This window comes from Papaver somniferum, chromosome 11 (assembly GCF_003573695.1).
Source record: "Papaver somniferum cultivar HN1 chromosome 11, ASM357369v1, whole genome shotgun sequence".
In the NCBI taxonomy this organism is placed as follows: domain Eukaryota; kingdom Viridiplantae; phylum Streptophyta; class Magnoliopsida; order Ranunculales; family Papaveraceae; genus Papaver; species Papaver somniferum.
The window spans coordinates 47,893,571-47,919,392 of record NC_039368.1 but is presented as its reverse complement, the minus strand read 5'-3'; positions in this window follow the sequence as shown (position 1 = coordinate 47,919,392).

Below are 25,822 nucleotides of genomic sequence, written 5' to 3'. Positions count from 1 at the left end.
AGTTTATCAACATTCTATTTATGTGTCCATTGCAAATTTAAAAATTAGGGTTATGACCATAGTATATTAATCTTTTGACTTTTGAAAATTCCTTGAAAAGAAAAAAATAATCTTTTGAAAAAAAAAATGATCCCGATATATATTGCTATTGCCAACCATAGCTGTAATTTATGGTGTTGACCAATATACGAAAGCCAAAAGATAATTTGGGCATGGTTATAGCGCTTGGATGGACGAAATTGTTGTGCATGGCTTTGAGTAGGTGTGAATTACCGAGGGAATTACACCAAAAATAGAACTTTGTTCGGAGATGATTAGGCATGGCGAATTATGGAGAGAGATACTTCAGATACCTACAGATTTGGAAAGAGTGTATCCAAGGCATGCACATTAGCGAAGAGTACAAGATTATGATCTATTGCAAGATAAAGCATATGCCCCATATACTCAATCAACATGGTTGTGTTTACGCAATTTTTTCGTGCTATTTTTCCGTATTTAGACAAATCATATATATACTAAAATCAATGTGGTGTTGTACGCGTATATGAGCATATATTTATCGATATGGAAACGGTTATATTTTGTTTATTTGAGTGATATGCTGAATACAACTAAATTAGGTAATTGGAGATAATGCTCCTAACCTAGAAAAAATTAGGGTTTTTTTAATACATATATATATATACACCACACCAGCATAAAAGATAGATTGATATATTAGAGGAAGAAAATGAGTCCCAATAAGAGGATTAAAACAACTCCAAGGATATTAATGGTTGTACCTAGAAAGCTAAGGATCACCATAACTATTGATAGCGTGTGTAAGGTTCCTGGCATGCCCCTGTTAGCTGAAGTTCAAGCTCATGTTGACAATCTTACTCTTCCTGCTTCTGCTTCTGTTGAAATGGATGGTGTCCATGCTTATGCTTCTGTTGAAATGGATGGTGTCCATGCTCCCATTCATTCGAATGAGCCTGTTGGTGAAACTGTGTCTGGCACACCAGAAATACCCATGAGACACCTCTAGAGCAAAAGGTACTTGAAGTTCCAGCACATCCTGCTAACACCGCAGCACGAGTACCAGATCCAGATGCGATGGTTTTAGTTGAGCAGAATATCAAAGAAACTTTCGAAAAATGTGGTTTTTGTTTTCAGAAATTATTTATTTTGATTATTTTTTTTTTAAATATTGAGGATGTTGGCATTATTTTGCTTCGTTTAGTTTTATAAAAATATTGGTTCTTTAAATTCTTTGCTTGATATTTTTTTGTTAATCAATCATTTTTAATTAACTCGTTGAGTCAACACAATTCAGCGGTCAGAATACATTGTAGATTAGAATTAGATGTGTATATGCCTCCACCAGCACCAAGTAGTTTTGTGGGTCAGCGGAATCATGTAAGTTTCACGGGACCCAATCTTGAGTCAAGCTATTACGGCTTTGACAGATGATCTACAACTTGTTATAGCTTTTGTTGATAAACTTAGACTCAGTTATAGTGTTTGGGTGTAGGAAATTGTTACCATTAATGAATCAAGATTGTAGTATGTTTTGAGAACAGTTTCTGCTCTTTAGATTAAAAGCTGATAGAATTAGGATTCGTAATATGTTCCCTTACCTTGTACCAGGATTCTAGTTCTTGATAGAATTAAGATAATGCTTTAGTAAATTCATAGATCATATAATACATTTCAACATACCACAGTTTAACATACCATTGTTCCTTTCATTAAAAATCACAAAGACATCTCCAGCATACCAAATGTAACCTACTATATTCAAATCAACACAAAAATAAACCGAAATTGCAATTTCATTAACCAGATTTAGAAATACCTAGTCAAACCCACCAAATTTACAAAAAGACCCTAATTCCTAAGTAGTTCCATTACAATCAAACCCATTCACAAGATCCACATAAAAACATGACCCAAAAACCTAGTCTGTAATTCCCTAAAACATCTGATAGATTAACTATTCATACCAGGAAAAACTAGACTGTTACCCCCCCTGCAAACACACACCTTAATTACAAACAAACTAAAACTGTTACTCCCTGCAAACACCTTAAAACCATTAAACCTTAAAACTTTTAACACCTTAACACCTTAAAACTGTTAGCAGTTACCATCTGCATAACAATATCAAAAAAATCTCATATGTTCCAAAAAAAGAAAAACATCCGAATAGCAACATAACCACAAGAAAACATCTGTCAGCAGATTCAGCAATATGAGGAAAATCAGCAATGAGCAAAATGATCAGCAAACACCTACAAGATTTCTTTGAATTTTCACGAAGAAGCTCTTAGTCCGATTTCACAAAATTGAAGCTTTCCTATCGAAATCTTTTTGATGTTCCAGGGATGATTATTCAGAATCATCACCGTTGTTATCATTGCTCTACTGACTGCTATCGTCGTCGTCGATGCCCATCTCATGATCGCTGTAATCATTGCTATACTGACTTCCTGTTTCAGTTGCACTTCCATAACCTCCATCACCTGCATATTCACTTCCTTCATCATCTTCATTCTCTTCCTCCAAATCTCCAACCTCAACTGGTTCACCATTCTCATCAACACCATCAATTGTTTCTCCATCAGAATCAACACTCAATCTCTCATTCATGGTTCTTGCAAAAATCCTAGGGATTTCTTTTTTTGCTAAGAACCTTTCATACCATGCATCCCCAATCTTCTTTTCTCTCTTCCTACTTTGTTTCTCTGTCTCAGAATTTCTCTCATGATCATCACTTCTCTCAAAATCATTCTCTTTCTCTTCAAAATCACTTGAGATTGCACTGCGGGTCTTTCTCCAAACAAATTTGCTCCTTCTCCCCCCATCTCTCTCCTCTCTTTCTCTAGCTTTCCTCACATCTCTTGCAATTCTCTTCCTCTTCCATTGGTCATACAGTGGAGCATTTTCCTGACGAACTCTTTTGAACTCAATCAGACGATTTCTCTTGTCAATCTCTTGCTGCATAAGATCCCTAAAATTCTCCAGCTCTCTAGTAGACAGAGTCTTGGAAACTTTCTTGGCGAACTTAAAAGGTGCAGAAGGCTGATTATCTCCGTTAGCATTGTTTCCTCCTAGATCACCCATTATCTCTAATCTATGTTTTCTTTTCTTAATTTCCTTTCCTAATTTAGGATGATTTTGTATGTTTTGGAAATTCTCTGTTTAATTTCCTTTTGTAGAGAAGATGACATTAATAGTCATTTAAGGCATTCGGTGGAACGTCTAGTCCCTTAGCAATTCACGTCTATTCAAAGGCGTGCACAACAAGTCCTAAACCCATCATAATAACTCCTGCACACCAACATTGCTAATGGGAGTGTACCAAATTAGTGGGTGGTGGGTTCCAAAATTATAAGAGAAAACTGGTTTTGCCTTGGGGCTGGTACGCCCCCCACTAATTTGGTACACCCTCATTAGCCTAATTGCAGACTCTTCCGATTGTCAATATCTAATAAATCTGCCATTAAGGGGTTGATAGACAGTTCAATCAAACACTAATTATCATATTTTATTTTTAGTAGATACTGCAGCGCCAGCACCTGTTGAGAGACATGATGTGGCGCTGGTGTACTGCATCTATAATGACAGTGTTCACACCTAAAATGGCTTAACATTGATGAGATTTGTTAGGTGTACAAAAAATGGTCAAACATAAGGTCAATAAGCCAAATAAAATCAACACACTTGTGTATATTTGGCATAATTATTTGATTTGTTAATTAGTTAACAGATGGGCCATATCTTGAACTGCAACATGGTTTGGTTCAGGCATCATGCCATATCTCAATACCCTGGTCCCTGAGTCCTGACCAAAAACAAAATAGGTCAAGCAAAATAAAATCAGCACTGTGCCACATAATGCCTAAATTTTAAAGAAAAATAAAAAGGTCTAGAGAGTTTCGAACCTCCGACCTCAAACTTACTATAACTAAAGTGAACCACTGTGCCTCACTATCGTTTTTGAAATTTGATTTCCCTTCAAGATATTTTCGATTTTTGTTATTGTTGTTGTTTACTGCTTAACATCTATACTGTTTACTGCTTAATATCTAAACTGGAGTACTTGTTATTGTACTAGATAATTCCTTTGTTACTAGTGCCTTGGATATATAGTAGTATCTGTTCTTTACTACTTAGTCAACTACATAGCATTGTTTTACTCCCAAGTCACATATTCTTAAAAGCAAACTAATAAATTAATAACATAGTACTAGCTAGTGCCTTGGAAGATCATAAATGATTTTTGGTGCAATTGTTTTTGATTAAAATCCCAATTCATATTCTTAGAAGCAATTCTAGATAGATCTTACAATTAAATTTGTATTAAAAGAATCGATTAGTATTTATTTTTTAAAATACTAGCCGATAATATAGGATTTTATCATGTTTGTGCCTTTAATCTGGACGAAACATGAAATATCAGTGATACATACATATGAATATCCGATAATATCGCATTATTGGTCATATCGGACTGATCAGCCGATAATATTGGCAAGGATGTTTGGGGATCTTAGGTTATCAGGTGTAACTAGTTTATTTCACGAACGACTATGATTGACTTCGTCGACAAGACTCGATATCCAAGTTTTTTACCAATGTCACTCTTGGACATGGCTTATTCAGCTAAACCAATTTTTATTTCGATGTCACGATCATAGAGATTATAGTTCATCCAAATCTAAGTTTCCGAGAGTATTTCCACCAAGATAAATTGATTGATGGTAATTTTCTATTTTTTCCGATGTCACTCTTGAACGAGCTTGTAAACCATTTTTTATTTCGATGTCACGATCTTAGCAAGTGATTATCGTCCAAATCTAAGTTTCTATCATATCTCCACCAAGATAAATTGATTGACGGTAATTTTCCATTTTTACCGATGTCACTCTTGGACGAGCTTCTAAACCCCTGATTTTAATTTCGATATCAACACATCTTAGCAAGTATATTTCATCAAAATCTAAGTTTCCGGAGATCACCGAGATAAATTGATTTAATTTTCTATTTTTACCGATGTCACTCATGGACGAGCTTATAAACCAATTTATATTTCGATGTCACAATCTTAGTAAGTATAATTTATCGTCCAAATCTAAGTTTACGGGGAATACCTCCACCAAGATAAATTGATTTATGGTAATTTTCAATTTTTACCGATGTCACTCTTGGACAAGCTTCTAAACCCCAGATTTTTATTCCGATGTCAAGATATCTTAGCAAGTATATTTCATCCAAATCTAAGTTTCCGGAGATCACCGAGATAAATTGATTTAATTTTATATTTTTACCGATGTCACTCATGGACGAGCTTGTAAACCAATTTATATTTCGATGTCACGATCTGTGGTAATTTTCAATTTTTACCGATGTCACTCTTGGACGAGCTTCTAAACCAATTTTTATTTATTTCGATGTCACGATCTTAACAAGAACTTTTCGTCCAAATCTAAGTTTCCGGGGAGTATTTCCACCGAGACAAATTGCTTAATGTTAATTTTCCATTTTTACCGATGTCACTCTTGGACGAGCTTGTAAACCAATTTATATTTTTTCCAAGTTAAATTCCTTGATGTTAATTTTCCACCCAATTTTTTTATTTTCCAACGCTATACTTGTTCACTAGCCAAGTTATCATGCTTGTACGTGGCTAAGCTAGGGGTTGAATCGTAAAGTGAAAACGTGTGTCACGGTATAAAACACGAGCAAGGGAGACTAGGAGAGTACTACTACTCGGCCTTTTATTTTCCAAGTATCTCTCTAAGCTGAACCTAGGGTTTCAGTATCAAACCAGAGAAAATGACTGCTATAGTAGTAACTTCCTTCCGATTTCTTCTTCTTGATGATGAAAGACAACGAGATTGTTGGTTTTTTTGGTTGCAAGGTTGTTCCTTGTTTTGGAGATGAAGAGGATGATGATTACGATGTCGTTGACGATGAAGAAGAGGAGGACCTTGAAGAGGATGATGAGTATGATTCTGAGGATGATGATGATGATGATATGATGATTTAGATGATCCAGAACACTTCTTTTGGTTTGGTCTAGCGCTTGAGGATGAAGATGAAAACGATAATGTTGATGATGATGATGCTGATTGGCCATACAAAGATGTGGTTATGATTGTCGACAACAGTGATGTGATTTCAAGTTGTTGTGGTAGTAATAGGTTTGTTGAGACTTGTGAAAGCAAAAGATTTTAGATTTAATGAAATTTAAAAACAAAAAAAAACTTAATTCAAGATTATTAAGAATAACCAAGACACTGATTCCACTATCACACATGAATAAATTATGGCAAATAATTCAAAACTCTAATTATCTTTTAAGTCCCTTATTTATTAATTCACAAATAATCAAACATATTCTCAAATATTAATTGTATTCCCCAAGCATAGACTATCAATTGATTAAACAAAGTATAATCTATCAAATTGAATCATAAGTAATTAAGAAAATTATGTAAACATTTAAAAACTCTGTAAAAGCAGTGATTGAGTGAATTATAATTAAAAATTAGAGAAAATGAAATAGTTACCCATTATTCATGTGTAAATAGCTTCATCCATTACTTGGTTAAGCGAGAATTTAGCCTCTCATCCTATTGGAAACACACTCAGAATTCGATTTCATTGCTCAAAAATGGTTTACAAATGATAAAAAGGGAGAAATAATTCAAAACCGGGTTTGTAACAATTATATTTGTTACAAATCAAAGAACGATACAGAGGATGTGTCACTGTTACTATAGCAAAATAAGACTGCTTCTTGAGGTCTTATGTTCTTCAATGGCAGAAGCAGCAGCAGGTTTCTCTGGTGATCGTATTTCGCATCTGTGATGTTCCAAATCCTTACCAAACTCTCCGTCTCCTTTCTCCATGCTCCCACAGGCCTTTATATACTCAACAGGTACGAGAAATCCCAGCAATTACTACCAAAAGTTCTCTTTTACTCTCCATGCAGGTACGAGATTTTCTTTCCATTTTTTTATTTCTCACGCGTCTGCAGCTAGTATATTATCCTTTTTCTTAACTCCTTTGCGTATCTGTTGATGTCGACACACTCAAAAAATCTTCAGTCCTTATCCATGTTGACGTTAGTCATGCAGCAGCCACGAGCATTTCTTCCAAAAATATCACCTATAGAATCTCAACATATTTTCTTCCCTGTATTCTTCCAAGTCAACAAAATTCCCGGTAAATTTTATTCTCTGTTCGACACTTCCACACGTCTCTGAGTTTGGATAATTCAGAAAATAAAATCGCATCCCATGCAATACGTATCCTCCAAATAAAAGAACGAATATCCGATGCCCTGTTTATCGAAATCTCGTGAAATCTTATCTTCTTTCCAATTTTAATTCTATTACCAACCCTGTTTAGGTAAGAAGCCTCAATACAAACCAATTTCCATGAAAGAGTCAACTCAAAATCCGATTAAATCTTCACCAGAAAACTTCGCTTATAGCTGCTCAGTTTCCCGCCTAAAGTAATTTTTATGTTTTGCTTCAGAACGACCATTCTAGACAATTTTTATTGAAGCGATGACCCATACCAGCTCTGTTTGTGTCCTAGGAGCAAATCATTTTAATTCCAGTCATTGAATCTCCTTGATCCCCGTCCAAAGTGCAAACCCTAATTCTACAACCATTTTCCCGCCAAAAACCAGATTTGAAATGGAGAAGATGAAGGATGCCCCTTATCCTGCTGCTGGGGTGCCGATAGTAATTTGAATGCCCCTTAGTAATTTAGGTGCCCCTTAACCAACAATGGGAGTCCGAATTACACGTGTCCTTTGGGTGCAAATAATATTTTTTCGAGCCAATTCTCCACAAGAGCTTATTCTTCCAAAAAAAACTAAAACAAATTGATTAGAGAAATAATGAGTCCTCGCTAATGTATTTATGGGTTAAAATGCGTCGCACTTTCGTGCTTATCAAACAACAGTGAAGAAAATGGGGATTCTAACTGATCTAGTCCTCTGTTTTGATGGTTCTGCTATGCAAGAATGGTATTGAATCACATCTTGATCCATCATCTTTTGTTTAGTTATATATATATATATATATATTTTATTTATTTATTTATTTTTTTTATTAGTGTATCTTATGTTTTATTTTTTGGATGTTTAATTAGTCTGTTTGTAAAGATGCTTGTAAGTTTACTTTTTGTGAATGTTTAATATTTACGGATGCAATATTTTGTTTAGATTCCAAGTGCATATGTTGTTTAATTTCTGTCCATTGTTCATCTGTTGGAGTATCAATCTTTTGATAAAACAGAATGAACTAGTAATGTGTTTAAGGGGGATTGGCTTAGAGATTTGGATCTGAAGAGTTAGGGTTAACCATGATTTTGTTGTAGCTTTGCTGTTAAAGTGATAAGATCATGAATATGTACTGAGTCTTGTATCAGAGTTGAAAAATATAGCCAAATTTTTCATAAATTACAATGCCAAATCTGACAAACTTAACCAAAAAAAAAAATCAGAATTAAGAGCACAATTGAATAGTAGGCTTTTGACTGCTACATAATTTTGCTTACACAACCAAAATTAGCATTCTAAAAATAATGTAAAAAACTTGAATTTAGTCTATGCCGAGTGCTCAGCCATAAATTTGCTCCTCTTGGTTGCTTCCCATGTTCTTATTCATTATAATCATTATCCAAATGTTCACCATAGCTTTTCTCAAATGCATCCCAAGAAGCAAAACCCTTAGGAGAAGGATCATCTTCAACATGGATCATTTTCTTAATATGAACTAATTCCCATTCTTCATCGACATACTCTTCTAGTATATCACCAATGCTTTCCAAAAAGTCATCCCATGAAGCAAAGCCCTTCGGAGGAGGAGGATCATTATTAACAAGTCCATTGGCAGGAACAACACATTTCTCATTACAACTCATCCTCTCAATTCCTTCGTTCTTTTACTTATGAACGAGGTATCTAATTTCTTATTTCTAGGATACAAATCTAGCTAAATATATTATTTTTTTCTATAAATATCTAGTACGCAAATTTAAATATAGTGGGTGGGTTATGTTTACCATGAATATAACAAACGAAAATCAAGGTGATATATGGAAAGTGCGATTTTGCGGATTTTGCCAGACCCAGCAGAAAAATATTGCATTAGGATTCTAGGATTAGACTACTGATTGTCAGTTCTAATTAGACACCTATAATCTTGCTGAAACCCTAAACAAATGTCTAAATATCCTGACACGTTAAGCATTCATGTCAATGAGATAATACACTTGTTAAAATTAAAAGTTTTCCTTCCTTATTTAATAAAATAGTCCTTCCTTATTGAATCTCAGGCGCAATTTTTCCTATTACATTATTAATACAATCATAATTGATTTTTTATAAAATTTATAGACACCAACACTTGTTGATCATACACGGTTTACCAGGGTTTACGTGTTTGCAGATACGGAAGAGCCAGCACCTGTTGACAGGCATTATGTGACGCTGGTGTACTGCAATATGTTGATTTGATTAATCAGAATAGATGGGACATATATTGAACTGCAACATGGTTTGGCTCATGTATCATGCCATATCTCAAGTCCCTGACCAACAATTAAAATAAAAAAATGGTCAAACATAATAGGTCCCTGCAAAATTGTGTATATTTATTTAATTTTAATTAGTTAACAGATGGGCCATATCTTGAACTGCAGCTATCATGGGCAACTACCAACACTATGTCAACAACGCCTGAGACATAATCTATTCTTTCTCCCAAACAAACAGCAGCATAAATCTCTCTCGAATCCTTTATTTTTCGTCGAAATCCAGTTTCATCTTCATCAATTTCACACCCTACAATCTCCATCAATCAATTCCGACTTAGAGTACATAGTTTGGATTTGGTTGATTGAATATTCAATCTTCTCCAACATGTAACCCTAAATTCAAAGTTGGGTGAATTGAACGAACCACCACCACCATCACCAAGTTCGTCCCCTGCTTTCTAATCGAAGACTGGGTGAATTCATTAAATTAATTCCACGATGATTACTTTGCATAGAATCATCAACCATTTTTTCAGGAGATCCCAATTAATTTTTTTCTAATCGAAGATTGCAAATTTCAGATTTGGGTAAAAAAATTGTGATTGAAGAACAATTTGAGGTAAGATTAATGGGCCGCATATGATAATTTGGTATAACTTTTACATTTTCCAGGGGTTGTATTTTCATTTTGCAGGTTTCTACTTTCATGTGTAAACCCAAAGCTGTTCAGGTTTTTGTGGAAGGATGACCCAAAATTGGGGCATCAACTAATTTCCCGCATAGTTATTAGGATCTCATTTCTCACTGAGTAATTATTATTGAAAATTTTGAATTGTATTGCTTTCCTTTAAAATCGATAAGTAATTGTTTGGTGAATGCTTTTTACATGTATAGGTTCACTTCCTCTACAAAGGCACTTAGCGTGTTCTGCTGGTGCTGATTCATGAGTTAATACCAACGGATAGTGATCACCATTCCGGTAAACCTTCTTTGCTATACTGATATGAACTGTGGTCCATTATTGTTGATTTCTCATTAATTTTTCTTTTCCCTTTTTTCATCAAAGAAATTTGATGGTTTAGACAAATGGCTGCAATTGTTTAGTCTAAACATGTTGAATTGATGGTATTTGATTAGGATTATAAATTAACGCGGATCTCCATTTGTTACTTAGTGCATTTGTTTTTCTCTTAAACTCATTTTCAAACAGAGAATTCTGAAAGGTGATCCGAACTCTTAGCAAGGTACAAGAATGAGATGGATTGAGAAATATAGGTTAATGTATCAGGATCATGCACTTCAGTGACAAGATTTCTCTAGGATAGAAGCACTTTATGGGCACTAAATAAGGGTAGTCCTATGTATATTAGAGTCACTTCTTCGTTTCAATGGGCCAATCTTCTTAGTTATATCAAACTTGGCATCAACATATTTAATGGATCAATCTTCTTAGTTATAATTGTCTGCCCTAGTTACCCTGCATATTATCTATTTCTGCTTCGTTACAATATGCTTCAACAGAAATTGGTATCACCCTTTGTTTATCTTATGAAATTGGAATAACATTCAAATATGGAAGTATCTTCATTATATCTATTTCATTTTTTGGATTCCTTGCAGGTGAAAGTATTAACCAAGGCTTCCATAAATTTGGATATCGGGTGCGAGAATGTGAGGCTTAGTATGATGGGCATACAAGGAGGAAACCAACTTCCATGATATCATAGGTTTTTACTTAAATTAAGGGGACCTTACAAGGTAAAGATACACTAGATGATTTCTAATGCTTTTTTGGTGGCCCATGATTACATTGCTATAATTCTCTTGTAGTCCTAGTTATTTTTTTTTCTTTTTTCTCAGTGATTTTTAGATACCTGTTGTTGTGGGGTAGCTTTGTATAAGGCAGTTAGCTTATACACAGGAAAGAATCGATTAACTCTTCTGTGAAACATCAATTTAAGGATAGATTTAAGTTCAATCGATCTCTCATAGAAGTATCGACACTGATTCATAATCTTGGAAATTCAAATCTGGGTTATCTTCATGTAAGATTCATTTGGGGGTTTCTTGGATATTCATCTGCAGAAAACTTCATCAACAACAATGAATCAATTGATTCTTCTATGAAAGATCGATTCAGGCCTAGATTTAAGTTTAATCGATCTCTCATAGAAGTATTGATAGTGATTCATAATTTTGGAAATGAAAATCTTGGTCATCTTCATCTAAGGTATTTCTCATTCATTTATTTGTGGGTTTAATGATTTTACAAATTGGAGGTTACACACTACTGATTTTGAATGGTACAATTTCTGATGGTGATTATGAACATCTCTATCTTTCAGATTTTATGTTTATTATGTTGCTGTGAATTGTATCCTGTTTTGAGAATGTATTGGTGATTATGAACATCTCAATTGCATGATTTAATACTCCACCAAGTAGTTTTATATGTCAGTTGACAGATGATCTTAAACTCAGACATAGTATTTGGTTGTATGATGTCAGCATTGGTGAATAAAGCTTGTATTCTGTTTTGAGAAGCAGCATCTCAGGAGTCACTGTGATTTGTTTCACTGTCAGATTGTAGAATTAAATTAGGTGTGCATAAGGCTCCACCAAGTAGTGTTCATGTCAATTATGTGCAAGTCGAATACGACGCAACCAAGCAAGCCAATTATTGTTAGTCATGTATTTGATAGAAGATATAAAGATCAAACATATATGGATGTTCCTAATTTTCCCCTTTGCCAGACTGTAGATTAAGACTAGGATTGTATATGTCTCTCTATCAAGTGAATTAGACTGGATAGAAAAAACACTAAAAGTGACTTGTTGTCAGTATGCATTTGTTTTCAATACATCTTAGTCTTGTACATGATCCAGTTCTTTGATTGTAGTTTTAGTTTCTAGAATACACCCTGCATCTCCAACATTATCGACGCATAATCATTGGATAATATAAATAAGCTGACTTCATCATATTGCATTTAAAAAAGTTACAACCGTTCTGCTCATTCAGTGTTGAGCAACATTTACATGTTCATAAACTTAAACATACCCATTTAAAAGTATTTCACCATATTACCCACAAAAAATATAAATATCAAAAAGAAAAAGAAAAATAAACATAACATTCCCCTGCATTTTCAGTCTCCATTGCCAGAACCAAAAAATAAAACATGATTCAGTGACTTACCATTTTCATTAGACCCCTCTCCATTCGAATTCTTCTCTGTACTTTGATAATATCTATTTCTTAGCATTATGTCATTATTTCCATTCGAGCACTTACCCAAAAATCCACCATCTCTCTACAGAAGAATTCAAATGTCGATAAGGCTTACTCATTGTCATACCCATCACTCGGAATCAGAATCATCAGATTCATCTTCCTCCTCATCAGACCCCTCTTATTCCTCTCCAGACCCTTCTTGCTCCTCATCAAACCACTCTTCCTCCTCGTCTTCATCTGCATCGTCCGCTTCGGAATTGGTCTTTTGGGCCAAAACTGCATTATTAATCACAAATCTCTCATCTTCGCGAAAATCCTCAATCTTCACTCTTAGAGCAGATTCTGTATCACTTCGATACCCAAAAAAAGCAGCAGGCTCTTCATCTTCGGAAGCATCACTGTCATTTTCTTTCTTCATTACTGCCCTTTCATCCAACCTCATCTTTTTAGCATGCACTTCCCAGAACTTCTCCTCCTCTTCTTCATCTTTGAAAAGATCAAAACGATGCTTGTTTTAAAAAATTTGTACCGGTTTTTCAATTGGTTTCTCTTCTGCTTTGATTACATCCACTGCATCATGCATCTCTTCCCAAAATGGTGGGACTTCAATATCTTATAACAAGTCATTTACTCTCTTGTGTACCTTCTCCAGATCATCCTTGGTCATCTTCCCAATCATCTGCATAGTGGCTGATAGCCTTTCACGTCTTTCTTTCTCTTCTAACTCTTTCAATAGTTTCTCTTCAGTCATGGGGGATTTACCCTTTGGTCTGTGTTAATCATCATCACCAGCCATTTTGATTGATCTGATTTGATTGATTTGATTGAGAAAAATTCAGAAAACAGTAATCTCCCTCTACAAATTCTCTCTCTGAATTTTTTTGCTCTCTGACCCTTTGGTTTCCCTGTTTATTCTCTCTCAGGAATAAACTATATTCTTGTAGGGTCACGGCTATTCCCAAGAGAAAGCTTTAATCGAACACGTACCCTAGTCTAATTGGCACCTATTCTAACCCACAATGTCATAATGCCATGATAAACCTAGGTAAAATGGAATTTTGGTTAATTAAAGTGCTTTAACGAAAAAAGAAAAAAAAATCATTTCTTTCTCTTACTTGCGCGGGAGAAAGACTGGAAGAGGCGAAATAGAGAAACCTTAGGTAAGGGATTCTTTCCTTCTCTTATCAAATTGAATTCAAACTTACTTGTTTAATTTCATGAATGGGGGATGTTTTTATTTTTGTTAATTTGAAATTACTATTGCTAGGGTTTCAGGTATATACCTTTCCCAAAACTAAAACCTTTTCTACTATATTATGTAAACCTAGGGTTCTGTCAATTTTAAGAGTTTTTTTATGATCTTGGATGTGATTCTATATCTTAGTAAGAATTTAAGAGTTTTTTATTGTCAGGGTTTCTTTTGTTTTGTTCAGGTCTTTCATATTTTTATGATCATAAACCAGTTTAGGTCTTTCATATATTAGTATTAATTGGTTGAAACAATTGATGTTTTGTGTGATTTTTGTGACGGAAATTATGGAATTTGGTTTAGGTTGAGTTAATTTTTGTTACCAGTGGATGTTAATGGATTTAGGAATTAGCTTTTGTTGTTGTAAGGAGTAAAAGTTACATTGTAGATTAGGCCGGCGTTATTATACAGCTGGAAAGGAGAATTTGTTACTGTATTCTATCGATTTTGTTTTTCTTCACTTCGCAACGGTGTTCTATCTTGCTAAGCAATTGGTTTAACAGGGAAGAAGGCGTATTTGAAACTCGGTGTTCGACAAGCAACGCACGTGCACTCCACTTGTAGCCTATTAGAGAACCTACTCATTCCCTACCTCCACATACAACAAATGGCATCGTTTGACTCCGCGGTAGATTTGGCAATCACCAAAGCATGGGAAGCCAAAAGTAGAGTTCTAGATCGCTCCACGACCGAGACCCTTTGGGCGAAGATACATAACACATTTAGCCAAGATTATGGGAACCCGAAAAGAAAAAGTGTTTAACAAATCAAGGATAGGCACAACATCATCCTAGATGCGGTATCTGGTTTTTTTAAAATCAAACACCGGATCTAGCACACAAGACACCTGAGCTTGTCCCCTCTACAACTTGTACGTATCTTTATGGTTTATTCGGCAAAATACTTTTTTCAATTTATATGTAACCAAATAAGTTTGAGTGTTGTTTTTGTAGCACGAAGCCGTTAAAGCGCACTACTTAGAGGAAAAGGGGGAAGCATTCACATTCGATGAAATCGTTTACCTCATAGTATTCATGTTTTCGGAGTACCACCAGCTACGGAGTACCACCAGAACTCAGTGGTGGGTGAATTGGACTCCACACTCTTATTTGGTTTCCAGATAGAAAAGGCCAATTCTCTGTTAAGAGTGTCTATAATGTGTTGTCTAGTGCATCTAATACTTTTGCAGGTACTAATTATGTTTCTCCACGGGTATGGAAAGCTTTGTGGAAGTTAAATTATTTGTTTGGAAGTGCTTAAAAGATATAGTCCCAACAAGAGATAAACTAGCTAGATATGGAAATGATATTGAACTACATTGCAGTTTGTGTAATCATCCCGTGGAATCCAGTAATCACCTATTCCTTGAATGTGGTTATGCTAGATCTATTGTTTGGTTTTAAATATCAATGTTAGTAATATTATGGTACAACATTGTTCATTTAGGAGGTAGATTCTCTCTTGGTTTTCAGCAGGAAATAATATTATCTTTGGTGCAGGAATTACTAGACATGAGATTAATAAATTGCTAATGGTTTCGGTCTGGACTATTTTTTTTTAAAGCATCAGTTTGGACTAGGGATTCTTTTAAGTCAGATTCATTACAAGGTGGAATAGGGCTAATAGTGAGGAATTGTGCAGGTAGCTGCATTCGGGTGCAAGGATAATGCTTCAATGGAGGAATGAAGATAGGAGTTGAAGCTGATGAGCTGGAATGTAAGGCTATGCTGGCAGCTGTTACTCTGGCACAAACTTTAATCATGTTATCTTTGAATCAGATTGTCAAACTTTAATAAAATCCATAAATGATCAAACATATTATGTTAATTGGATGAATCAAGCTTTGGTTTTTGATATTAATTCTAATTGGACAGAACATACAAATATAGTAGTGTGTTTTAGTTCACTTAATTCTAATTGGGGCCATAGCTTCTTCCAGTTCTTACGATTTTATTTTTCAACTGCACCAACACGTACTCCACTTTATACAAAGATAGTTTTTTACTTTAGTACCGTTATAACAACTGCAGCAACACGTACTCCGCTTTTACCTATCATTTTGATTTATTTATTTTTTTGATTCATTTTGATTTATTTTCTGAATTCCGGTACGAACAAAAAAAATCTTCAGTATGGAATGAATATTAATTGCATCGCATCTAACTACGGTCTTTTAGAGCCGTCAAAGTAGAAAATTATGCAGCAGGATAACAAGATTTGGCTGAGAAAATTATAAACATAGAACGTGCAGCATGCAAATTGAAGGATCTTTACCTTCCTATTTTACCAAATTATTTACGATATACACTTAAATATTTTGCCAAATTATTTATTCGTAAAGATATTGCCAAATCTCCATTTAACCTTCGTGTTCATCTCTCTCGTCTTAAATCATTTCATGTTTCTGCTCTTAAATCTTCTAACCTCCCCTTAGAAAACAAAACAAGTTGTTTACTTTGATCATCTGATTCATCTCCCGGATAAACCATATATTCCCCTGTCAGTTTTGCTTGGCGGATTAATCGGATCGACCGTGTAAGTAATTCTTTTTAGTACTGCTTTGTTAACTGAGATGTAAGTCTAATGGTCATAGTAGGGTAAATATTGTCTCCACATGCAAATGTATGTAGGTAGATAACCTCTGATTATTTGTATGATTCATATATGATAACTGAACTCACATTGTGATTTGTGATTACTCTTTGTGACAAGTTTTATTATTTCGTAGTTTTATTTCGGACAACAATAACATTTTCACAAGGTGTTGACAAGTTTTTTCTCCGTCCAGGTATCTGAGAATTCATAATGGATCCTAGAGTAATGGATAAATCTTGGATGTATAACCAATGGCGTTATCAAGACGGATTCGATGCATTTATAAAGTTTGCTATGCATACATACCAACAAGATATTTCGAATGGGAAACAAAAACCATACGATAAGGGCAAAGTTAAGTTTCTATGTCCATGTGTGAAATATCTCAACCTATACGTGCACAAGGAGAGTACAGTTAAGTTTCACTTATATTCTTCTGGATTCATTCAAAATTATTCTGTATGGACTAAGCACGGAGAAGGAGATGAGTCATCATGGTGGACACTTCTGGATGGTAATAACAGTGACGGGCCGTACTCCGATGAACCAACACATGCTGCAGAGACTATAAAAATGGTTAGTGCTTTATTAGGAGATAAATTTTCAAAGGAATCTGAGAAGATGCAACTGATACTCAATAATGCTGGGAAAACCCTATATGAAGGATGTGCGGATTTTACAAAGATATCTGTAATGTGTGAACTGTTTAACTTGAAGCACAAGCACGGAGCTTCCAACAAGTTATTTAATGAACTTCTACCACTGTTACAATCCATGCTCCCTCCAGGAAATGAGATGATGAAAAGTACATATGAAGCTAAGAAGGTGATGAGAGATTTGGGTTCAGGTTACGTAAAGATACATGTATGCATCAATGACTGCATTCTATATAGGAAGAATTACAAGGATCACATCAAGTGTCCCACCTGTGGGGAATCAAGATGGAAATTTGACGACACCACCAAAGAGGTGCATGAAAAAATTCCGGCAAAAGTCTTGTGGTATTTCCCAATTATCCCAAGACTGAAACGGTTGTTTCAATCAAAGAGAATTGTCGAATATTTATTGTGGCAAGAATCCAGAAACAAATAAGAGGGTGTTTTAAAGCATCTGGCGGACTCACCAACATGGAAAAATATAGACGAAAGATATCCCGTAATTCGTGATGATCCTTGAAATCTGCGGCTAGGCATTTCGGCTGACGGGGTTGACGTAAACAAAGGCATGCAAAAACAACACGGTGTGTGGCCAATTCTGACAGTGATTTACAACCTTCCGCCAGCGTTGTGTATGAAGAGAAAGTTCACCATGCTGTCATTAATTATCGATGGGGGGCCTTGTAAGGACATTGATGTTATGTTAGAACCGTTTTTCGAGGATCTCAAGGAATTGTTTGATGGAGTCGAATGTTTTGATGCGCTGAAACAGCAGATGTTTACTCTACGTGCGGTTGTTTTATGGACAATAAATGATTACCCGGCTCTCGGTACACTGTGTGGTTGCCCCTACTAGGGACGAGACGCCTGTAAGGTGTGTGGGATAAATACTTATGATGTCAGGCTAAAACATTGTAAAAAAAGAGGTTTATATACCGGGCATAGAAGATACCTACCATACAATCATCCATTCAGAAGTCAGAAGGGGTTCAAAGGAAAAGAACAAAATGAAAAGGCTCCGGAACTTATGACCCCGTCAGAAATATACAATGAGGTAAAGTCTATAAAGAATAAATGGGGAAAGGGATGGAAGAACATTGTGGTGGAATTCGTGCAGGATAACCCTGGAAGCGGTGGAAAGATGAAGAGAAGCGAAAAGACCATCGACCCAAAAAAGGGGAAGGGGAAGGAGAATGAGAATGAGACCGACAGGCCCTACTGGAAAAAGTTCAATATATGGTTCTGTCTCCTCCCCTACTGGCGGTATCATGTTATCCACCATTGCATAGATTTCATGCACGTCGAAAAGAATGAATGCGAGAGTATCGTTGGAACATTGTTGAACAATGAATTTAAGTCGAAAGACCACCTTGCTGCTCGAATGGACCTGAAGGAGATGGGTTTTAGAGACTAGTTGCAACCTCGGGAAAATGGAAAAAGGGGATATATACTAAAGGCAGCATGTCACTCATTAAGCCCGGAGGAAAAGGACAAGTTCTGTGCAACATTATCCGAGATAAAGGTTCCACAAGGGTATTGTTCAAACTTTTCAACCCTGGTGAATCGAAAAGATAGAAAGCTTATCAGACTAAAATCGCATGATTATCACATGTTAATGCAGTATTTTTTGCCCATTGCGATTAAATCAATTATGCCGCATCCAACAAGATATGCTATTATCAGGTTTTGTTTCTTTTTCAGGGAAATATCTAGTAAAGAAATCAAGATGGCAGAGCTAGAAAAATTGCATTCGGATCTCGTTGTGCTTGCTCAAGAAATACTTTACTCCATCCTTTTTCGACATCATGGTTCATTTAACTATGTATCTTACCAGGGAAGTGCAAATTTGTGGTCCTATATTCTTTCGATGGATGTATCTGTTTGAAAGGTGCATGAAGGTCATTAAAGGGCATGTGCGAAACAGAAACATACCTGGAGGAAGCATTGCTGAAGGGAACCTTGCGGAAGAGACAATTAAGGTTATCAATGAGCACCAATAAAGCATGAATGATACCGTCAGAATTCCCCAGACAAACTCAAGACATCTGACACTGGCGAAGATTCTTATTCTTTCAGGGGAAAACCAATGTCAAATTCTAAGTTTCCTCGTGTTGATAAGGATCTGTTTGATAAAGCGCATTTCTATGTGTTGCGGAATTCGCCTGAAGTTGATCCTTACATTGAGTAAGTATAACTAGATCTAACCAAATAACCTCATTTTTTATTTAGTTTTTTATTCTGTGTCTGAATATCTGTAAAGATAATAACATTAATCATTGCACTGTCCAGCCGACACAAAATTTTTTTGAAGGAGAAATATCTTGGTATGAATGATAAACAGCTAGATCAAAAACATCGTGAAGAGTTCGCCAAATGGTTACAAAAAGTGGTAAGAGTTTGCAGAAAATGTCACTCTTGCTATGTAAATTTTGCGTTGAGACGGAGGCTAATCCTTATAATGTATTTCAGGTTGAGAGTGAGTGGGCAGACTCTAGGAAAAATTTCAATCGGGACTTAAGGTGGCTATCAATCCCACCGAATTCACAAGTAGATACATACAAATCATATCACATCAATGGATACCTGTTTCGCACAAACTCTCATGATGGTTCCGTTAACCAGAATAGCGGGGTTTACGTACATGCAACTGACACGCACATTAGAAAAGCGGGGATTACCCTTAATCTGGCGGCTTATTATGGTGTTTTACAAGAGATATGAGTGCTGACATATCATACGCTGAAAATGCCACTTTTCAGGTGTAAATGGGTTACCAAAGCAGGGGTCTCAAAAGACAAACTTGGCTACATTTTGGTTGAGCTTTATAAGTTGGGACTCCAGGATGATCCTTTCATTGTAGCCTACCAAGCTAAGCAGGTATTTTATGTGCTATACCAGGAAAATAAAAAAAAGTCTATTGTGTTAGGTGCACCTACCCAAAGCTGGAAATATGCTGGTGATGAAGTCGACGAGGAATTCAGTACGGCAGTTATTTGTCGGAATGAGTATAAATTGCCGAAGGTAGATAAACTTGACCTGCAAAATACATCCAGGGATGATTGCTATCGGGACGACATTAAGGGTAGAACTGCAAGGAAAGCACCAGCACCAACAGCAGTCCCTGCTTCTCAACGACTGCATCTGGGCAACCATTTCCAAGGACTAAGCAAGCCAGGTGATATAATGTAGTTGCTTGTGTTTGGTAATAGATGAATGATTAGGTTGGAACATTTTTTGGTTTTTGTTCAAGGAACTGGTTAGTGTAAATTATATACTCTTAGCCTTTGTTTTTGGTTTTGGGTTATACTATTTTGGTAATGATGATCATCATGGTATTGAATTTGGTACAAATTTAAGTCAGCAGTTTGCAATTTCCTGTTAACTAGAGAATGAATGTATGGGTTGTTGAAAAAAATTGATTCTTAAATCATGGTGGGGTTTGTATGCAGATGGGTTTTAGCAATATTGGATGAGTTTGGATTTGGATATACTGATTGTTGAATTAATATCATGTCATGTTAGGATTAGTGTAGTAGTATTAGGCTTGCACATAGATTTTCTTTTAGAATTGGGCCTAAAATAGTCTTTTACGATCATCTTTCATCTGAGTGGATATGTTGTGAAGAGGCCTCTGAGTCAGATGGTCAAAAAAATTCCCCCCATGCTGAGTAGAGACTTCAGGCGGGTCGATATTCACGGGTAATATCCATTGATTTTTATACAGGGTCCGACCCGCATATGTGTCAATTTATGAGCACCAAGTTTTTGTTGCCGCTGGGCATGAGCCAATGAGATGAAGTTGCTTTCGATAGTCCAAGGAGAGTAGCCAGTAGGCTTGCAAAATTGTGTCATCGTGCAAGTCCAATCTCTAGGAGTATAGATCGCAGTGCCATCTTGGATGATCGACGGTTGTGATTTGAAGACTGTTGCTCTTCCCAGACCGAATAAAACTATAGAGAGAAGCAGTTCTTTCAGTTTCTCAGTCATTTTTCCCATAAAAGAACCAAGCAACCTTTTTAGTTTTTTATATCGAGTAGCATTCCAAGGAAAAAACAGCCTTTGATTACCAGTGAAATATATGGAGGGAGAAAACTGATCCTATGAAGGAGTTCAAGGTGAACCAAAGAGAGCCAAATTGATTCAGCCTAAGCAACAGGTAAGTGATTTTGCAATTCCATAGGAATTTGGTATTTATTGTATTTTTAAATAGATGATTGTGAATATGGGTATTGATTTTGAATAAAACTTGTGTGATGTTGCATAAAAATTCAAGAATGAGGCTGCAGAAGTGAGTGGATCTGCTCCCAGAACTTGTAATTGTAGGAAGCATGGCTATTCTGGAGGAAATATTGCAAATGAGAGTTTTGTAAGTGGTGGTGAACGACATGCAGTGGCAAGGGAAGGTGTACAACAACACCATGCAGAGCAAGGTCGTTTGGAGAATGGGGAACTCGTTGGTATGAAGGATGGCCGGGTTTTGTTTGCACTGCATCCTGATCGAGGCAGGTTTGTTATAAATGAAGGGATTATTCTGGTGGGGGATCAAAGGGTTGTCTGCGGCGGTGCACGACAGGGTTTTTTCTCCACACTAATTCCTGAAGATGCCAAAGCGCAGATACATGAGAATGATTCCCTCCCTCTCCCTGTTGGTGCTGTCAGCTTTTCTAATTTGTTCATGCTTGCTCCTGAGATTCGACAAATGTCTGAAGATGTTGCAGGGATAGCCAGAGCGGGCCTTGGAGAGATTACTCAGCCCCATGAAGTACCAGTAAGTGATCCTTTGCCCGCTGGGGTTAGTTCTAGAGCTTTTGCCTGAGTACCTAGAGCTGCTGCAACCAGACCTGCAAAGAAAGTTGCAAGTGCATCTGGAAATGCATCTGGATATGCTAAAGATATCTAGCCAGGTAGGTTTTAAGGCATGCCTCTGAGTGAAGTGAGGATTATAATGAAGACTTAAATCAACAATTATAGAAATGCAGGTGTTAAACTGATTATGGTAATTACCTAAATTATGAGACAATATTGTGGTATGTGAAGTTAAAGTTGGTTTTCTGGTTTTTTTCTTGAAGCAATTAAACATGCTGTTAAGGTTGATAGATAAAATTGTGCACTGCTTTCCATAGTAGATTAGAAAGGATTTAAAATAAGACCAGTAGGTAGAAATGTTAAACTTAGCATGAATGAGATAGGTAACATAAGTATAATATCTTCTTCTGAAGGGGGGAATTCTTATAATATGATTTAGGGGATGCAATATAGTACTAGAGTTGAGAAGTGACTTACCTTCAAAGAGCTGAGACATGGTTATGGAGAGATTCATATCAGAGATTAGAGTGGAATTTTCCAAGTATTTACCCCATTTGATCAGATGCCTGGAAAGTCTCAGAGAGAAGGGAAGGATTTGCTGTAGAGAGTAGTTATAGTCAGGCTTTAATCCACATCCAGCCTTAGGATCAAAGTTAGAGCATCGGTCTAGACGGGGTATCTTCAGAAGATCAGCATTGGTGCGTATAGAATAGGCATAATCATAATTAGATTGGGTTTTGATTTTCCAGATCTTGAATTGCAGGGGGGAAAAATTCTTTGGTTCCTTGCAATTGAAAGAAATTGTGTTTCTAAGATCAAATAAGACAACTTCAGTAGATTGAACTTTGATACTGAAATTGTGGTGAGAGATTTCCATGGAAGGGGAGTGACCAACTTCCAAGTTAGAGTAACTAGTGATTTTGGTGTAATTTTCGTTTCCTGTGCTGTAAGTGATGCTGATAGTGATGCCAGAGCTACTTGTGATTCTTGCGATGAGAGTGAACTGTGTATGATTAGTGAGGTGAATACAGTTGTAATTGCAATGCTTTTGGTGATATAAATGAGCCATCGAACCAAAAAGAAGAGAAGAATTAAGATTTCATGTCTAAATTGCAATCATTTTGTAATTTAAACATCTAAAGATGGGAAGCTTGGTGGATTGATACGTTACCTTACTCCTTCGAGGTCATGCGTTCGAATATGGGCAAAATCTTTTTCTCTGAGAGAGTTCTGCAACGTCATCTTGACGTGTGCATCCTTTTCTTTGTTCATGTTTTCAGAATTCGGAAATGTTTGGTGTACAGAGAACCTACACCGTGACCTGCACCGAGATTTTGGTGTGAGAGGATATTTGGTGGTGGACCCCACCTTTGGCCCCACCCCCTGCAAATCTCCTACAGGGCTGCCCTAACAGTCCTTGGATTTTTTTGCGGTGCAGATCGTGGTACACACCTTCGGTGTGTGTATCATTACTGTTCAGAATTTCTCCCTCTGAGCAACAATCATAGTAGTGTTCATCAATCATCTCTACTCATTGTGATTCTCATTAGCAGTTATATCATCTACAGATCTTTATTATTTCTTACTACCCTCATAAATAGAAAATCATTGCAAAAGATCTTTGTTATTTCTTACTACCCTCATAAACAGAAAATCATTGCAAAATAATATTGATTCCAATAAAAACAAGTACAAACTTTACTCAAACATCCTTGAAATAAACAACAACCAATTCATAAAAAGCTACATTAAGAGTTTCCAAGTTTCAGTTCAGCATTACATCCAGATTTCATCAGTTAATTCTCAAATGACCACAGTCTCAAAATACCAAAATATCAAACCAGAAGCTGAATTCCACTTTACTTGTTCCCAAATTCTAGCAATGACTGAACATTGTAACGTACCTGAAAAGACCATAACCACTTCAAACTTTACATCTTTAAACCAAAAAAGTTCCCTGCATAACTCCATATTTTCAATTCAACGCCACCAAAAAAGGAAGAAAGCCGACCGAATTTACAACCAAAAACAGAAGAAGAAGCTTCACACCATCTGCACCAACATCAAAAAAGGAAGGAAGGAAAAAAATTACCAGAAAAACTGTTTTGTTAAAAACTTGTTGATCGTTTTCAAGCTTTTTTCAAAGCCTGAAAAACTAGCTTTTCCTGGAAATTCTGAAGATATTTACCACCAATCATCTTCGTCAGTATCCCATCCTTCATCTTCATAACATTCACCATCATCACTGTCAGATGAAGCGGGTGATGTTCCACTGGATGACGATGCTTTATCACTGTCCTCATCTTCTCCATCCTCGTCACCCTCAGTTTCCTCATCATCTACCATGGAAATTTGTCTTCTTACCCTTACCTTGCTTGGCTCACCTTCACTCATGGTGCGTGCAAAGATTTTGGGATTGACAAGTTCATACTCGAATCGACTCTTCAATCTCCCATCATGATAAGCATCCATCCTACGTTTATCCTCTGTAGCATCATATTCAAGGTCACTGGTGTTCACTTCCTCCACAACATATTCAAATCCATCAGAAGCCTCGGAATCACTCTCCGTTGCACTTCCATATCTTGGGGCTTTGGCATGCCTCTCTGCCTTTTCCTCATATTTTCTACTTTTCCATTCTAATAATTTGGGTAGCCATGCAGTGTAGAGAGCCTCGATTCTTCGCTCTTTTCGGATACGAGCAGCTTCTTCTTCTTCTCTTTGACGTAATTTCTCTTGAACACGACGATCAATCTCTGATTGTGCTTCATCTCTCAATTTCTGCAACTCAATCACACTCAAATAAGGGAGAAGTGATTTGTCTTGGGAATATTCAGGCGTTTCTGGTGGAACAACGGGAAGATTATCATTGGAGTTTGATGAATTTTGGCCAAGAAAATCTGCCATTCTCTCAAACTAATTTGCTAAACCTAAAATTTTCCTCTTCTATAGAGAATTACCTTGAAAATATTAACCCCTGTGCTAATTACCCCCTTAATTAAATACCCATTTGAGTCTATTCAATTCCATTTATGGCGCTTAGTTAACCGTCATGTCTCTTTGTTTACCACGCCCATTCAAAGCCATGCCGATTCACCCTAATGAACATCATTACCCTGTCAAGACCTATTTTCAACACCTAATCCTCATTATTGCCTTTACTTCTCTCAGAATTTCTATTAAGGGAGGTGTTGGTAGGTCACCAAACTTTGAGATTGCTATTTTGGGTCTAATTGACATTTTTTTGTTTTATGCAGACTAAAGATGGGCAGCTTGGTGAATTGATACGTTACCTAACTCTTTCGAGGTCATGCGTTCGAATATGGGCAAAAGCTTTTTATTAATTTTTTCAAAACGAACTTTTTAGCCACGCTATAAAACCGGCGTGTCTATAGAACGCACACTATGGACACACATATAATAGCGTGTCCAAAAAAGGAACTTTTTGGCCACACTTTGAATTTGGCGTGTTTATTAAAATGTTGAGTAGTTGAACCAGTTTAGTTTTTTCAAAACACTAATTATAAACATCTAAAGATCGGCAGCTTGGTGGATTGATACGTTACCATAAATCCTTCGAGGTCATGCGTTCGAATATGGGCAAAAGCTTTTTATTAATTTTTTCAAAACGAACTTTTTAGCCACGCTATAAAACCGGCGTGTCTATAGAACGCACACTATGGACACACATATAATAACGTGTCCAAAAAAGGAACTTTTTGGCAACACTTTGAA